A 16,622-nucleotide genomic window follows, 5' to 3' on the forward strand; every position below is an offset into this window, starting at 1 on the left:
CCATGTAGAACAGGGTCTAGTGACCTGGTTATCTATTGAGAAGTCAGTTTCTTGTTAGAAACAAATTCAACCCCTAGGTGGCGCTGCTCTCCACAGTAATGCTTTCTGTCTTCTCAGGCATCCTTCCCATCAGCGTGTACTGCAAAAGTAGCTGAAGTACTCGTTTTTTGTAATCAGTTAAATGAAAGCATTGTGGTGACCGTGGGAGATGCCCAGGATGCTTTCATGCCAGGCTCATAAAAACTAAAGGTGTAAGTGAAGCCGTCAATCCATTTATACTTGCCTGCAGCTTAGATTTTGCAGCTCATCATAAAAATCAGATTTATAGATAATGCTCTTCATAATATATAATTTAACATTTAACAATTATTTACAAACTGGAATATCTCTGCTAATTGCACATTATATACTGTCCTAAATTTATTCGGTCATAAAGATCTTAATTACAGCCTATTTTCTTTTTTTAAAGATTGGCCCTGAGCTAACATCTGTTGCCAATCTTCCTTTTGTTTTTCTTCTCCCTAAGGGCCCCGCAGTATGTAGTTGTATATTCTAGTTGCAGGTCCCTCTAGTGTGGCCTGATGAGTGATGCTAGGTCCACGCCCAGGATCCAAACCAACGAAACCCTGGGCCGCTGAAGCAGAGCACACAAACTTAACTACTTGGCCACAGGGCCGGCCCCCAGCCTATTTTCTTAGAAGCTATTTTTAAACACCTCTGTTCATGGTTGACTCTTGGGATGAAATAGTAGAATCGACCAATTTGGAGGCAAAATTGTGCCCCCATTATTTTAACAATATCAACCAAATTATTTTTCATTATCATTTTTTTCCTTTTCACCTATTTGGTTCTAGAGAATTATAAAGAAAGAATCTCTTTTTAAAACAATCCACAAACATCAAATCGAGACAAAGTTTTGTTAATGGTACCTATGTTGGTGCCATCATTATTGTCTCAATACCAAGGAAATCTTTTTTAACTCTATTATCATTCTCATTAGCTTTTTACATATTAAATTTACAAAGTTATTAAGAAAATATTCTTTATTACTATAGTCCATCAGCATTTTGATCACGTTCTAAGTACCATAAGCACTTTAGCATCCAAATATGATAAAGCTCAACTAATTTGGAAAATGGTGAATAATCTAATTTATAGAATATTTTGTAGTAAAAACATTTTTCACATACAGTTGTATAAGGCAAAGTGTATACTCTGAAAAAACAATCACAATAGATTCATATCAATGTTAATAAGCTACAAATAGGATTAAATTCCTTTAATCATCAAACAGTCATTGAGCCAACAATTTTAACACCCTAATTCCTTAGGCATCTTTTGGGTAAGTGTATTTCAAATGGAATTCTTTTCATATAAATGAGACATTTTTAAAAGAAATTTCTTTGAATATGCTACTCTAAAAAGAATCATAAACCACTTTGGAATTGAGTAATTCAAATTAATTTTTGTCTAAGAGAAGTAATGATATTTTGCTTTGCATTGTACTATTAGTGGGAAATTTTGTTGTAACCGTATAGATGCTAAAAATACACAAGCAGGAAGGCATAGTCGAAGAGATTGTCTTGCTCCCAAAACTTTTTTTGGAGCTCTGCTGTAGAAAGACATTAAAAAGGTTTTTATCCAAAACATGTGAGTAGGATGTTAACTTGAAATAATGTGAATGGTCTTAGAGTTATACCATTCCTTTCTCTGTGCTCAGGTTTCTAGGTTAAAGAATAATGAGTTTTGTTTCTAAAATTGCTTTTAGCGGAGCTAATTTTAGTCCCCTCAGGGAAGGGAGTGGAGAAAGGAAGGTAGAGTTTTTCATATTATGCTTTAGCGATTGATTGACTTTAGTATCTCCAAGTGAACTTGGCCATTCTAACCATGTATGCTTAAAGGTTTCTCTGAAATCAAAAGGAAAAAAGGATTAAAATCCAATTCTGCCCTCAAATATTTGGTTACTAAAGTAAAATATACTTAGATTATTAGCAAACTTTATGTAAATACCTTCTCAAAATAATGAATAACAAAAAATTGATAGTGATGTTTTCAACATGACAATTTCAGTTTAGGGAGCTTGAAGTTCATGGTAGTGAGCTGGGTGTTATCAGTTATCTATTGCTGCCTAGGAGACTACTCCGAAACTTTGTAGTTTAGAACAACGGCCATTCTATTGGTCAGAATTCTCTGGACCATCAATTTGGCCTAGCTCAGAGGAGCAGTTCTTCTGTTGGTCCCATGGGCCTACAGTCAGATGACCAGTTGGCTGGGGGCTGGCTGGCTTGGTTGACTTCACTCACACATCTGGCAGCTAGCTGAGGCTGTTGGTCAGAGCACCTAAGTTGTTTTCCATGTTGTCTATCCAGCAGGATAGCTCAGACTTCTTCCCACGGTGGCTGGGTTCCAAGAGGGCAAGAGCAGAAGTTGTGAGACCTCTTGAGGCCTGGGCTTGGGAAGTCCCACACTGTCACTCCCAGTGTTTTCTATTGGTTAAAGCAAATCATAAGGCAGGCCTAGATTCAAGAGCAGGGAAAATAGACTCCACCTCTTGATAGGAAGAGCTGCAGATAATTTGTGGCCATATTTATGTATCACACTAGGTTATTCAGATCAACCTTCTCATTGAAAATGTCAAAATAATACCTTAAAAGTGTTGCAGAGCTGGGACTGGCCCCGTGGCTGAGGGTTAAATTTGCACGCTCTGCTTCAGTGGCCCAGGGTTTCACCAGTTCGGATCCCGGGTGTGGACGTGGCACTGCTCATTGGGCCATGCTGAGGCGGCATCCCATATGCCATAACTAGAAGGACCCACAACTAAAATATGCAACTATGTACTAGGGAGATTTGGGGAGAAAAAGCAGGAAAAAAAAAGATTGGCAACAGTTGTTAGCTCAGGTGCCAATCTTTACAAAAAAATTAAAAGTATTGCAGAGCTGAAAAGACAGTGGTAAACTTCCAGGCCAATTTTTAATTTTTGGATGACAGCCTGTGCTCAGAGATAGAAGCTATCAGAGCACCATCTTTGGATGAACAGGTTTCCCATTTGGGATTCAGAAGTCCAGGACCAAGATGCATTCAACATATAGTGAGTCTTGTAGGTAGGAGATTCTCCATCATTACAGATGGATCCCAAAAGACTTATACCTCCAGGATAAGGACTGGATCTACTCCCTCACTGTCTAGCCCGGGAGACTACAGAGAAGGCTTCCTTGACTCTGAGCAGAGCTAGAAAAGAAGAAAGAGAAGGAAAAGAATCCCTAAGAAGTTATTGGCACATGCCTGCCTCATTCAAATTTGTACCCCAGGGACTCACAGCCTCAATGAGCCAGGTCCCTCAAGCCCTGAACTTGATTGATGCAATCTGGACTAGAAGTGCCCCTGGGTGTCTGACCTAATCAATTCACAAAGCCTCACCATTCTAGGCCTCTGGAGGCCACCAGAAATAATTTTCCTAAGGTAATAACCAGCATGGAGTCAAAGACAGCATTAGAAGGCAAAGCATCATGAAAGAGAACCTGCTCAAATAACAGCAGAAAGATTTTCACAATTTTAGATGTTATCAGACAAGTTTCAAGAAATAAATGACAAACTTGAAAACATCTGCAAAGCAGGTTTGAAAAAGAATCAACCTGAACTTATAGGAAAGAAAAATTCAATAACCAAGAATGTCGTGGATGTGTTGAACAACAAGTTGGACACGTCAGAAGAGAGAATTAGTAAATTGGAAGATAGATCAAGACAAATTACCCAGTGTGGAGCACAGAAAGAAAAGAAGGTGGAAAATCTCTGCCAGCCCAATGGAGAGTTCTGGAGTGAAGATTGCCTGTTAGAGGAGCCCCACATGGGCAGAAATGGCCAAGCCAGAGTACCACCACCTGCTCAGTCATTGGCTAGGGGCTACCCCAAGAAAAGCATGAGCTTGGTTCAAAAACTAAGAAGGACCCTGAAGGAGCCAACGGCAGGAGCTATCAGCTAACCACACCCCTCACCGGTGGGCAGAGCCTCTTCTGTTCCTGCCACAAACATCATAAAATGTGAAAACACCAGAGAGTGGGAAAATATTTGCATCACACATATATGACCAAGAACTTGTATCTAGAATGTAAAGGAACTTCTCTAAATCAATGAGAAAATGGCAGACAACCCAATTTAGAAAAATGGTTAGAAGAATGGAACAGGTACCTCAACAAAGTGGAAAGCCCAAAGACTGTACTGTCTTTTTTAGGGAGGCATTTATGGGTAGTAAAAGTATTAAAAATGCAAGGGAGTGATTAACATGGAAGTCAGAATAGCAGTTGCCTCTGGAAGTCTGTAGAGGGGGTTTTGGTTGGGCAATGTCTTAGTCAGCTCACGCTGCTATAACAAAAATACCATAGACTAGGTGGCTTAAACAACAAACATTTATTTCTCGCCCTCTGGAGGCTGGGAAGTCCAAGGTCAGGGCTGCAGCAGGTTTGGTGTCTGGTGAGAGCCCGCTTCCTGGTTCATAGACAGCCGTCTTCTATCTGCGTCCTTGCAGGCGGAAAGGGCGAGGGAGCTTTCTGAGGTCTCTTTTATGAGGGCACTAATCCCATTCATGAGAGCTCCACCTCCATGACCTAATCACCTACCAAAGGACCCACCTCCTAAAGGCATCACGTTGGGGATTAGGCTTCAACTCATGAGTTTTGGAGAAATGCAAACATTCAGTGTATAGCAGGCAGTAACAGGTGGAAAGTTTCTAAGATAATGGCCTTTCTAGCTCATGAGTGGAGTGGTGGGTACATGAGTGTTCACCTTATAGTAATAATTTAACTACACATATATGTTTTATGTACATTTCTGTATGTAAATTATATCTCACAATATAAAAGGCTAAAAACCTAGAACATGTAACAGAGACCATAGAAGAAAATATCTGAAATGAGAAAAAAGCAACAAGAGCAAAATCACAAGCCTATCCAACACTCTTTACTCTCTTCCCTGATATTTTTCCTCCATAGCACTTATCATCATCTGACAGTACGTATTTTATTAAAATGGCTTTGCCGTCTATTTCCCTTATCTTTCTCTGGAATGTATGCTCCATGAAGACAGGAATTTTCTTCTGATTTGTTTCCTCAGCGCCTAGGAGTGTGTAGCACATGGTAGGTGCTGAACATATGTGTTGCGTGAATGAATAAATGAATGAATGAATAGTATTCTAAGGATTTACTGTTAGCTGCAAGAGAGACTGTTCTGGTAGGTTGGGAATGGCCATTTTAGCATGTCACTTTATGAATGATGGGCCTCCTGGTGGCGTAGATAATGACTTTCATCATGTGTGTGTTGATCAGTCACTGGCATGTTCAGCTTCCCACCGAGTTCGGTTTGAAGGAAGGCCCATTGGCCATTTTATCTCCTAGGAGTTGCCTCTGGAGTCGCTTTTCTTCTCACTCCTTCTCCTTTGAGAATGAGATAAAGTGAGGAAAGCGTAACAGAAATTATCAGAATGCAGAGAGCAATTCTGGACATAGTTCCTGCGTATTACAACCATCCTATTACAAACTCCATGATACTGGTTTTCTCCTACTATGATCATTGTGATGTCACTAGAGAATGCTGTTGAGGTTCATAAGAAAGGTCTACACTGGGCTCTTAACAGCGCTTTCCTAGTGGATTATGGGGAAGGGGACTTTTCCTCTGCTGTAAACGCATCTGTATTGTTTGACTTTTTAAAAGGTTTAGTACAGAATTACAACTCAATAGAGAAAAAAATTGAAAGCAAATCACAACTTGCAAGAACCCTGAAGGAAAAGAAAATACATTTTTAAAACATCAGAGGAAAACAGTGGGGAAAAGAGCACAGTGGTTAAGATCTTGGGCTCTCTGCCTGGGTTCGATGCACAGTAATTAGTTGTGTGGCCTTTGTCCAAATGTTCAACTTGTTTGCATCATTCCCTCTTCTAGAAAATAAAGATAACGATCCCCACCTCCTAGAATAGTGAAGATTAAGTGAAATAATGCATACAAATTGCTTAGAACAGAGATGTCACAGGGCAACTGCTCAATAAATGCGAACTGTTATCTTCTTATAGATAGGAAAAATAGCAATGATAAAAGGTTACAAAAGGAAGAGGGTTTACTGAGGTTTTTCTCCTTCCTTCTGCATCCTCCTGGTCCTTTCATGCCCTATGCCCATGTCAAAATGTCAAACGCCCACAGAGGCCAGACAAGAAATGGAAACAGGGAGGAGGGAAAGTAAAGAAAACAGACAGAGACAGACCTCTGTGGAAACAAGACCACATACCCTGTGCGAATGGGGATTGTTGCCGGGGGAGAATGCAGACCCCTGTTGCAGTATCTTAATTAGCATAATCCTACTCATATAAAGTAGACACATGGGACATAAGAGTAGGCTACATAATCCAGAAGCTCTTGGAGATAGAAGAGGTTCCCAAAGCCTGAAAAATATTGCATGTCTTTAAGAAGGAGGAGCCAGAATTTGCGTCTAGATCTGTCTTACTTGAAGGCGAAATGCCCAAAAGGGTTAATATAAAGTATTTACCCTCTGGTCTATAAAATGTTGCTCATGTGAGGTGATAGGTAGGCAATAATAATATTATTTATTGTGTTGTTACTGTATATCCAGTTTGGGTGCTTTACCTACTTTACCATGGATGATCACATTTAATTTTCATAAACACTCTTTATTTTTAATTTTTTTATTTCCTAACTTTTCATTATGGAAATTTCCAACATGCACAAAAAGCAGAGAAAATTGCGCAATGAACCCCCATATACCCATTACCAAGCTGCAAGAACTGGTCCATGTTTTGCCAACCTTGTTCCATTGTTCCCACCCAATGCCTTTTTCCTTCTTCCTCACTTCCTCCCTTCCTTCCTTTCTAGAATCTTTCAAAGCAAATTCTAGACACTATGTCATTGCATCCATAACACATCAGTATGCATTGCTAACCTAACGGTTTGTTTTTGTTTTGTTTTGTTTTTGAGGAAGATTAGCCCTGAGCTAACTACTGTCAATCCTCCTCTTTTTGCTGAGGAAGACTGGCCCTGAGCTAACATCCGTGCCCATCTTCCTCTACTTTATATGTGGGACATCTACCACAGCATGGCTTGACAAGCAGTGCTTAGGTCTGCACCTGGGATCCAAACCAGTGAACCCCAGACCACTGAAGTGGAACATGCGAACTTAACCACTGCGCCACCAGGCCGGCCCCTGTTTTGTTTTGCTTTTATATAACCTCCTTGCCTTTAAGTTAGTTAATACTATTTCTGCTTCAACTAGATAATTTATTGAGCAGTTAGAATGCCTTTTGTTCCTGCTGTATGTTTTTTTCCCTTTAACACTTGGAGGGCTTTATGCTTGGGAGGAGAGGAAAGAGATAAATGCTTCTGAGGGCAGTGAGTGAGGAAAGAAGGAAAGGGGACAGAACCCATTGGAGGGGAGACTCAAGTTCTTCTCCCCGCAGAGACTCACGGGGGGAACTTCAGAGGCCTCGTGGGTAGGCAGAGGTGGGGAGGAGCAGGTGGTGGAGTGGTGTTCAAGGAGGCTGGTCCTAAGACTGGAATCTTGCCGTGGAACAGACAAGCTCCCCGAATCCCTACAGGCGCCCCAGAGAAGCTGATTGGTTTGCCCGAGGTCAAAGAGCGAGTGATGGAACTCAGACTCAACCCCAAGTGCATCAGACTCTAAAGCCAAGACTCTTAACCGCTCGACCGGACTTCTTAGCATCATCGACTCTTTCCAGTCATGATTCACTGTTGTCCTGCCATGTGCATTTCTGGGGCCAAAAGCTCGGTGATGTACACATTCAGAAATGTTACCAAGAAACGGTAGTGGGAGAGTAGATGGTCACGTGCAGTACAGCCAACTGCCTTGACATTCTCCTGGGTTAGCTTTGATTCCACATTCTAGTCTGTGACACAGGCTTGCCTCCTACAACTGTGGCCCACTTTCACTCACTAAAGTTGCCACGATGAATATTTGCAGGTATATTTACTTGCAAGCCTTTATTTTCTGTTCAGTAACTTCTGCCATTAATATTTATTATTAATCTATAAAGCATACATAATTGTACCTAAGTAGGTGACCCTCAATTAGCAAATTCCTACCCCATCATCCACAGAAGATTTATTCATTCTAGAAGTAAGGCCTTTTTTTTTATCACGGATTCTCTGGGGGGATTTCAGAGCTTCTTTTCATGGCCATTCCTTCTCAGCTAACTGGCCAAATAGCCTGAGCAGCCTTTGAAAGCACTAGATGTTTGATAAATGTCTAGAACTTTCATTTAAAGTTAAGGACAAAGGTGATCCTTTCTCTGTGAATAATAATAGCGGAAAAGGAAAGAATGTCTTGATATACTTGGGATAAAAAGGACACAGCAAGTGATACACTTGATGGTTTAGTGAACAAATTTCTTACCCACCTGTCTGGCAGCTGATAGATACAGGAATAATAGACAAACTAAGATGTCTCGATAAATTTCATGGATAAAATGGATAAAAGAAAAAGCATCTCAGATAAACTATCATTTAGGGAAAAAATGTAAATAACAGTAAAAGAAATAATTTACTGTGTCTTAAAACTTTTTAAGAACCACATTTTAAACATGGAGGGTGGGGGGAGAGAGAAAACAAATTTAAAAACATACAAGCAAACCAACCAACCCAAGACCTCAGTGTGGCCAGTGGGTTTAAAAGATAAGTCATTATTGACAAACCTTTACTAGCTAACCCTGTAGATCAAGGATGATGAGAGACACATGGAGCTGACCCAGATCCAGCTTAGATCAGCAGACTCCCCAGTTGACCCACAGACATATGAGCAAAATCAACATTTATTGTTGTATGTCATAAGAATTATGTGTTTTGTCATTACATACCAATAGCGGACTGATACAATCATGTCTGTTAGAAAGAACATTTTTTAAATGGAAAGCTTACGCAAAGAAATGTATAGTGATCATGAAATACTTTGAGTCAAATACAAGATATTGGAGGCGGCCAGCCCGGTGGTGCAGCGGTTAAGTTCGCACCTTCTGCTTCTTGGCGGCCCAGGCTTTGCCGGTTCGGATCCCGGGTGCAGACGTGGCACTGCTTGGCATGCCATGCTGTGGTAGGCGTCCCACATATAAAGTAGAGGAAGATGGGCACGGATGTTAGCTCAGGGCCAGGCATCCTCAGCAAAAAAAAAAAGAGGATGACTGGCAGTAGTTAGCTCAGGGCTGATCTGCCTCAAAAAAAAAAAAAAAAACAACAAGATATTGGAGACCAGAAAATAATTCAAAGTTTCCTCACTAGAAGCACAAAACCCACAAAAAATGATACTGCAGTGGCTGGAGAGCCTGCGAGAAAATCAATGTTTCAAGGCCATGGTGATCCAGAAGGAGAGATACATTACGTCACCAGAGCTAGACACTAGGTCAAGAACACCGGGTCAAATAGTAGCTGCGCCTAGATAATAATGTATTGATTCTACATAAATGTAAATAAATCCCTGAGATCATAGGAAAGCCTCCTACAAGTTCTGAAGCCACTCACAGTTAAAACAATGAAACCATGGGTGGCAGATTGTTTCAGTAATTGTCCCCAGTTTGGTCACAGCTCATCATATCCATTCCCCTGAGTGATTCTCTTGTATGTCAACCTACAAAAACAGAAAACAGTGTAAGAGGTAAAATGTTTATTTGGGATCAAAGAATTGTAATTCAGGGAGCACAGATTCAGGCAGAAACCCAAATTGTGTCCCAATTACAGAGAGAGGCTTAGGGTTTTTATGGGATAAAGGGAGGACGACGTAAGTTGTATTAAAGAAGAGTTCACTGTTGCTACATGAGCTAAGGCTGGGTTTTTACTTCGTAGATTGGCCTGAGGTTCCATCATCAGGCAAAAGGCTGGACTTGTACTTCATTGACAGGTTCAATCTGGTCATCAGCGAAGGCCAGTTCCATGAGTTCTTACAGACAGGATATTCTTGTCCTTAGTAACTGCTTGGAATGTTGGCAGTTTGGTCCAGTTTGGGAGATAAGACAAGACGTGCAAGGCAATTCCTCTGAAATGGCCACTCCGATTCTGTTTTAATATGGCTCCACTCATGCCATCTTTCACATGTATAATGACTCTGGGCTTGACTGAGTGACTTGTTTTGTCCAATGGAACAATAGTAAATGTGGTTCAAGCCAAGGCTTGAAAAGAGATAACATTTCGGGCATAGGTTCTCATGTTATTCTTTGAAGCCCTGAGGTCACCATGTAAAGAAGCCAGGCTGGCCTACTGGAAGATGAGATCTCGTGGTGTTAATGAACCAGGTTCGTTTTTGCCCAGCGCCCAGAAAGCCAAACACCGAGACGATGAGATTGCAGCAGAGAGAGGGTTTAATCGCAAGGCAGGCATGTGAGGAAGTGAGAGCATGAGCCTCAAATTCGCTTCCCTGAAAATAGGGACTCAGGGATATTTATGGGATAGGGGGCAAGGTGGTCTGAAATGTGGAGACAGGTGATGGGAGGTGAGGTAATTGACGATCTGCGCAAGCGTATTCAGACTCCGTGCCTCTTCATAGGGCCCATGTTCACAAAATGGTGGCGTTAGCATGATCTGAGGATGGAGTTTTCAGCCTCTTGACGTCAAAAGGTCACCTATCAGACATCTGCATGGGCCCAGTTGATGAGTTTGTGGTCTCAACTGGCCTGAAGTGGACAAGGAGTTCTAATTCCTGAAAAATGGCTCATACACCCATTACCATGGTGACCCAGGCTCCAGGGAGATGTTATCCATAGGAGCCTAGCGGGAGTCAGATAGCATATTGCCTAAGCAGCACAGTTAACAATGGGTGCGTTTAACAGCTAAAAGCTATAATCAGTAATTGCAAAAAGGAAACAAAACTTTAGTTCCTAGCTACTTAATCATCAATGGTTAACTCTCTGCCAGTTTCAGTGGGACGGTCAATAAACCATCTCAGCTGAGGGCTCTTAGTCAGCTGAACTGCCAGCTGACTGCATTCACCAATGTGAGCCCAGAGGCTAGCAGCAGAGGAACGACTCATCTGAGCACAGCCGGGATTGCCCAGCCTCAGAATTGTGAGTGAATAAATACCTGTTGTCTTAAGCCATGACGTTTTGGGGGTTGTTTGTGGCACAGTAAACGCTAACTGAAACACCGTGGGAATGACTTCATGGGTTGCCTTTGCAATTCTTATCCAAGAGAAAGTGTGTCTTGTTTCCATCCCTAACAAGGTAGTAGTATGATATTATGATTTATAATGAGAAATATATATTTGGTCTTCATCCTTTCCTGGCACAGAGCTCCTAAAACCCTTGGAATTTCCTGTGATGAGAGGCATCAAGGCATCTCTTGTCATGTTAATGAGATGACTTTTGGAAAGCACCTAGGGATGGGGGCTCGTTGCCAGTGGAGCCAACCATTCAATTCGTGGATTGGAACTTTCAGTCCCGCCCCCAGACCTCCGGGGAGAGGGGAGGGGCTGGAGATTAAGTTCAATCAGCAATGGCCAACGATTTAATCAATCATGCATGTGTAATGAAGCCTCCATAACAACCCAAAAAGGCTGGGGTTTGCCGAGCTTCCTGGTTGGTGAACGCATGGAAGTGCTGGGAGAGTGGCGTGCTCTGAGAGCAAGGCAGCTCCGCGTCCCTTCCCTGTACCTTGCCCTGTGCATCTCTTCCATCTGGCTGCCCTGAGTTATATCCTTTTATAATACGCTGGTGATCTAGTAAGTAAGTAAAATGCTTCTCTGAGTTCTGTAAGCTGCTCTAGCAAATTAATTGAGCCTGAGGAGGGGGTTGTGGGAACCTCTGATCTATAGCTGATGAGTCAGAAGCACAGATGATAACCTAGACTTGTGATTGGCGTCTGAATGGGGGCTGGGGAGCAGTCTGGTAGGACTCCAGGTAGATAGTGTCAGAAGTGAGTTGAATTGTAGGACACCCACCTGGTGTCAGAGAATTGCTTGGTGGTGAGGAAAAATACCCACACCTTAGAATTGGGTGCAGAATCATAGGTAGTGTCAACACACATAATCCATAACTAATCTATAAATGAAAATTCAGATGAGTTTATTCTGAGCCAAAATGTGAGGACCATAGCCTGGGGCCTTCCTTCTCCAAGAAGGGAAGGGCACCAAAGAAGTGGGGTGTACAGAGTGGTTATACACCCTGAAAGAGCATGTTTCACATATGATTGAAATGTCCCTTTTACAATAGTCACGAGACTGCTCTGTCGGCACAGCGATTGATGGACACAGCAGGTAGTAGGTCTGCTGTCTTGGTGGACACAGCAGGGCGGCAGGCCTGTTGTCTCGAGCTGGGTGGTCACAGGTGAGCATAGCAATCAGTTCCCAGCCTAGGGAGAGATGCTTATCCTTAAGGAAATGCCAATGTGTGGGGAAGTTGCACCTTTATCTTAAGGGCATTTGTTCTTGCCATGGGTAATGCTTAAAGCGGATAGACAATGCATGCTCAATGGCCATGTCAGGCCCTTTTGGAAAAACAAAGTCAGGACGAATTAGGCTTACACCAAATGGCTTCCTCATATACTCCAATATATCCTATTACTTGCCATTTCTATTTGTCAGTAGAAACCTTACTAAAGGTATTACTGAACCATTTGGGCACCTAGGAGTCAGCTTTGATCCCTCCCTCCACCTCAGCCTGCATAGATCCATCACCAAAGTCTGTTTTTACCGCCTATGAACCTGAAATCCATCTCCTTTCCTCCATTTACGCTGGCACCGCCCTATTCTAGGCTCCCACCTGATCTACTAAACAGAGATTCCTCCTACTCATCTCTCTGCATCCACCCTGGCCCCACTCCGATCTGCTCTCCAACATTCGGAGCAATCATTTTAAAATAAAATCTGACAATGCCACCCCTCCCCCCCTCCCCGACTTCAAATCCTTCAGTCACTCTCAGTTATCTTAAGATAAAAGCGCATGTATTTACCATGACCTACAGCCCTTCACAGCACGAGCCACCTCCCATCGCCCAGCTCCAGCCTCATCTCCACAACTTCCCACCACAGTCTCTCTACCCCAGCCCTTCCTTCAGTTCTACTAATGGGCCGGGCGCCTCCTGCCAGAGCCTTTGTGTATGCTATCGCTTTTGCCAGGGATATCTCTTATTTCATTTTGTGATTAAATATACTCACGTTCATGTGATTTTAAGATTAATGTCTGTATTCTCAACTACACTATAAACTCCAGAAAGTAAAGAATGTGGAGCTTTCCTCACCCTTAGAACCCTAATGTCTAGCATAGTGCCTGGCACATAACTGACACTCAGTACGTATTTGTTGATTGAATGTTTGATCTGCAGAGTTATAATTGTATATGGCACATAAAACATACTCAGTACTGTAGATATTTGCTGAATGAATAAGGAATGATGGAATAAGCCTGGTCTAGGGAGAAGATAGCAAATGGGAAAAGCAAATCTTACAGGCATTTGCATTCTTTGCATATAATAAGCTAAATAACTATTTTTGGAATGAAGGAGTAATCTAATTAGAGGCTTTTGAAGGGACAAATAAGAACATGGACAAAAAGAGAACAAGAATTTGTTTCCTTTATACTTGAAATAATCAAGTGGTCTCCTTTGTGTAGCTATGGAATTAATTTGTAAGCAAAAACTAACTTTAAATGGGGACTCTGGATGTAGACGTGTGAACGGTAGTGAGGCTCTATGGAACAACGCTTTGTGATCATCACCTAATGTCCCTGGAGTCTACGGGGTGAGTTCTCTTGGTTTGTATGACACTCAACTCTTCCCAGTAGAGAAATGAGCATAAATTGAAGCCAGCTTTTCTTAAACATAAATAGAAATCAAAACAGAATATACAGGGGCCGGCCCCATGGCCGAGTGGTTGGATTTGCGCGCTCCACTTCCGCGGCCCAGGGTTTTGCCAGTTCAGATCCTGGGCGTGGACATGGCACTGCTCCTCAGGCCACGCTGAGGCGGCGTCCCACATGCCACAACTAGGAGGACCCACAACTAGAATATACAACTATGTGCTGGGGGGATTTGGGGAGAAAAAGCAGGAGGAAAAAAAAAAACAGTATACGTATTATCTTGTCTCCTGATCATCCTCCCTATTAACCTTGTTTAAAGCCTCATCATTTCTCAAAATGTACACAAGTGTAAGAAAAAAATCACTTAGGGCCATAGAAAAATCCATCCACAAGTTCGGAAGTAACTCACAGATGAAATCATGAAGCCGTCTGTAGCAGACTGGGGCAGTAATGGCCCCCAGTTTGCTCACGCTTTCCAGTATCCACCCCTTTGACTGGTCCCCATGTGCACTGAGTCGGGGCTTGGCCATGTGATTCACCTTTGCCCGCAGAATCATGAGCAATAAAATGATTGTTTCCTTAAGCCTCTATGTTTGGGGTTCATTTCTTTACACAGCAAAAACTACCCCAATCTTGCCGCTCTAACGGAGTTTTCTAACCACGAACCTGACATGTCACTCCACTACTTAAAAGCCTTTAAGATTCAGTAGTGGCCCTGAGGGAGGAACCCTCAACTCCGAGGGGTCAGGGGCCGGATGAAAGGGTCTCTCAGAAGCAAAGGGAAGATTCATTCAGGAGTTTGGTCAATCTGTGTGTGTGTGTGTTTGAGTGGGTCAAAGAATGACTCAATGTCCATGAAATTGCATATGTTTCTGTGGTGTCTAATCTAGGGGCAACCCCTCACCTTATTTTGAAAATTCAAAAAGTCTCTAAGATGTGGCAGCACGGCTTGGGGATTTTTTGCCACCCATGACACTGACCGAGCGTTCTAAGTCTCAGGGAAGGAGAGATGTCTGCAGTCATTTCTCTCCTCGCCAAACTTCTTTCCGATGCGTACTTAGCATCTGAATGCAGTACTCTGGCTAGGCTGCAACCCCTTCACTTCATCGTTAAACAGTGATAAATAGGTCCAGATGCTTTACTTCAAAAGGACATCTTAGTTAATGTTCCTTGAGGAGAAGCAATAGTAACCAATGTTGCCCATTTGTCTGGTCATCCTGGGCTCCAGATGGCCTCATCGATGCTTGAGGACATAAGAATGTTTATGGAGCTGGAAGATGAAAGCGTCCGTGGTGAGCCACTGCTGCCACTTGGGGAGCGATTTTAACTTTGCAGCCTCCGGCGTTTCTGGGAGGACGCACACCAAGTGTGACAAAGTAATCAAAACTGCTCCCTGTGGCAACGGGAGGAGTGAGCTGTTATTGTCTTTTCCACAAACAATGTATGGAACTGTCCCTCCTTGCCTACGAGCAGAAAAGCACTTCGGAGGATTACCAAGTTTACAAAGGAAGTCCTTTCGGGACAAAAAATATGTATATACAACGTGCATCTCTGAGATGGTTCAATAGCCTATCCCAAGTCCTTGAAAAGCAGATTACCCTGTTAAAATGCCGGCAGGAGATTGCTTTGAAGGCCCTGTTGGTTTATCAACTTCAAATATATTTCTTCTAAAGTTTGCCTGATTAGTTCCGTGATTGTTGTGCCAATGAGATATGATTATAAACATTATTCAGATTAACACTTTAAAAATTAAAAATAGTTTCTATCAGTAGTTGATCACGAGCGATAGGAACCCAATTTGAATGATAAAAAGCCCGTTTGAACTAGCTGTGGGAGATTGCAAACAAGGCCAGAATGCCTCCCTTCACCAGGCAGAGGCTATTTATCTACTTGAATCTGGGTTGACCTTGTCACTTGCTTTGGCCAATGCGACACTAAAAAATGTGATACCATCAGAGGTTTGAAAAGTTCTTGCACCTTGGGGCTTGCCCTCTCTTACACCTCACGGAACCCTGTAATTGCCATGTGCGGAAGCCGCGGCTGGCCTGCTGAGGACAAGTAACCACATGGCCCAGTCACTTTCACAGCACTCAGCCAACAGCTATCTACTTGCCAGACATATAAGTGAGGTCGTCTTCTAGATCATCCAGCTGTCAGCGTGAGTGGCACATGAGTTGAACTCAGACAAGATCAACCAGGGCAGCCCATCCCAGAATCACCCAGCTGACCCACAGTCTCGTGCGCTAAATGAATGCTGGCTTTCAGCCACTGAGTTTGGTAGTAGTTTGTTACGCAGTAAAAGTTAACTGCTACATAGCTTCAGCCAAAAAAGAAGATTCATTGGAAGACCCCTGTGTGTTTTGAGGCTGAACCAAGTGAAGGAAAGGACAGGATAAACTTGGGCCTCAGGAACAACCCGTACTGAGAACTTGAACGTCAGCACAAAATAAAACGTACCACCAACTGGGGTGAAGATATTTTTAAAGGCGTATATAGCTGGTAAGGAATACAAAACTCCAGTGTTGACCCAAATAGAACTGCAAATCTACCTTTAAAAATATTCCCTGCATGACTGGAGCAAAAGAAACAATCTGCTTTGACGGGCCCTTCCAATTTTCCCTGCCCACATTCACCCCTGCAGGTACTGCCTGAGGATACCAAGCAAGCCATTCCACCCTTCACCCGCGTCCTGGTGCTGGACTGGTTTTTCATGAAAGGCAAATCCGTATTAGCTACAGAAGCTATTGGCCCGTCCGAGTGTTTCCTTTGGATCTTCTCCATTGGGAAACACAAGTCACTCCATGGGCCGCCTAGACTTTAAACAATGCATTATGC

This window comes from Equus przewalskii, chromosome X (assembly GCF_037783145.1).
Source record: "Equus przewalskii isolate Varuska chromosome X, EquPr2, whole genome shotgun sequence".
Classification (NCBI taxonomy): domain Eukaryota; kingdom Metazoa; phylum Chordata; class Mammalia; order Perissodactyla; family Equidae; genus Equus; species Equus przewalskii.